This window comes from Myotis brandtii, unplaced genomic scaffold (assembly GCF_000412655.1).
Source record: "Myotis brandtii unplaced genomic scaffold, ASM41265v1 scaffold154, whole genome shotgun sequence".
Lineage (NCBI taxonomy): Eukaryota > Metazoa > Chordata > Mammalia > Chiroptera > Vespertilionidae > Myotis > Myotis brandtii.
The window spans coordinates 7,526,167-7,528,544 of NW_005355584.1; positions in this window are offsets into that span (position 1 = coordinate 7,526,167).

The following is a 2,378-nucleotide window of genomic DNA, read 5'->3' on the forward strand; positions in this document are numbered from 1 at the left end:
TTTTTTTTATTCTGGGCCAGCTTTAGCTCTGAGGCTCCAGCTCTTAGGCCTCCGCTGCTGAAAGTAGGTATCTGGTTTGTTTCGGTTGGAAACAATGTATAACTGCAGCTCTGACTCCAGCTCTGAGATCCCAGCTCGCTGAAAGCTGGTTTCTGGTTTTTTTTTTAGCTTCTATAAATGTTACAATGTTCAAACTGCAGGCTCAGAGGCCTGCAAGGCAGGCGGGGAACGTTGGTTTCCTCCGTCACTGAAGAAAGCAAGCCTCATGTTAGTTTCAAGCTGCCTGGCTGCCGGCCGCCATCTTGGCTGACAGTTAATTTGCATATCTCCCTGATTAGCCAATGGGAAGGGTAGCGGTTGTACGCCAATTACCATGTTTCTCTTTTATTAGTGTAGAGGATTCCCTAAATAGTTGAGCTTTTAAAATTTATAATTTCCTGACAAATTCTTAGGATAATATCTACTTCCATGAGGTTCTTCTTAATTTTGAATTGAGTGATAAGAACATGGAAAACCCAGATGTATGAAAATGTGTTCAGTTTGTTTTTTCTGTCCTCATAATCCTAAACATTTGACACTCGATTTCCCAACGACAAAAGTCCGGCAGAGCTTACAGAAATCCCCAATACTTAGTTGGATTTTCTCCCATTTGTTAGAAGCTCAGTCTTCAGCAGGAAACTGTGGCAACTGAGGCTGCAGGGAACACGAGAAACTGGTGAAAGTTGACTTCTGGTTTTCTCCCAGCCCATTCTCGATTCTTTCCTCTGTCTGAGAGCCTCCTGCAGAGGCTCCAAGTTTGTCCCCACAACTTCAGACTTGTTAGGATCTCATGTAGAATAAAAATCCCCATTTTTTCTTCTTCTCCTTGTTATGGGTTTCTGTACTGGGGGACTTCTGTGTAACTATCTATCCAAGGACTGAATGAGGAAAGAGATTATCCAAGTCTTCCTTATCTGACCCTGTGGAAAGTTGGAGTCTCCAGCACTTACCATGACATTAAGAAGAAGAAGAAGAGCAGAGCTTTATTGATGTGCTGGGAAAAGGAGGAGGAAGCCAGCTATTGAACAGACTCTTCAGCAGCTGAGGAGTTTCCTGGCTGGTTGGTGATGATTCACCTCCTTCCTTCCCAAGCCTGGTAGAGAATTGGGAGAGGTTCCCTGCAAACCTCTTCCTTTTGCTTTCTTGTGGAAAAGCTAATAGCCCTCATTGCACAGGCAGCTGTAATTCCTGCACCCTGACTGCCAACAAACATTACTAGTACATCTCCTCTTCCTCCTGTTATCAACTCAGATCATGGCTACTCTAATTGCACATCTATCTCTCTTTATTAATTGTCTTTAATACAAAGTCTGGTGTCTCAATGTAAATGAAATTATTGTACTGCCAAGTCGATGGCAATTTTTGATTCTCAATAAAAGCTTTTCTCAAGTTCCATATCCTGCAAAAAGGTGAGAGAAAGTAACCCATCTGTGCAGAAAAGAGGTCTGGAGATGTATCACACATGGTCAGATGGTGTTAACGACCTGTTGCAACACTACTCAGGGGCATTTAAACTCTTCTAAAAATTAAAATTCTGTTTCTAGAGCAACAAAACAAACAAGTTGGGCACTACCTATCTACACTAATAAAAGACAAAGATGCTAATTGACCTTCCCTTCCCTACCCCCCAAGCCACGCCCACCAGCCAATCAGAGAAACTATATGCAAATTAACCCAACCAAGATGGCGGCCGGCAGCCACGAAGCTGGAGCAAGCAGGAGGCTTGGTTGCCCCGGCGATGGAGGAAGCCAAGCTTCCCGCCTGCACTGGCCCGCTGTGGCCTCCGCTGATGGCAACAAAGTTTCAATTATAGAAGATAAATGAATCCCAGATACCTGCTTCCAGCCAGCCTCCACTGGGAGCCTGGGTGGCTGGGAGCCGTGGCCAGTCTGCAAACAGCCATCAGCCCCTCACCCAGGATGGCCACACCCTCATGGGGTGAGGGTCCCTGCTGGGGGGCTTAGCCAGCCTGAAAACAGCCCTCAGCCCCTCACCCAGGATTGGCAGGCACCCCAGTGGGGACCTCCACACTGAAGGGGCTGTGGCCAGCCTGCAAACAGCCATCAGCCCCTCACCCAGGCTGGCCAGGCACCCCAGGGGGGACCCCCACCCTGAAGGGGCTCTGACCAGAAGCCTGCAAACAGCCATCAGCCCCTCACCCAGGCTGGCCAGGCACCCCAGGGGGGACCCCCACCCTGAAGGGGCTCTGACCAGAAGCCTGCAAACAGCCATCAGCCCCTCACCCAGGCTGGCCAGGCACCCCAGGGGGGACCCCCACCCTGAAGGGGCTCTGACCAGAAGCCTGCAAACAGCCATCAGCCCCTCACCCAGGCTGGCCA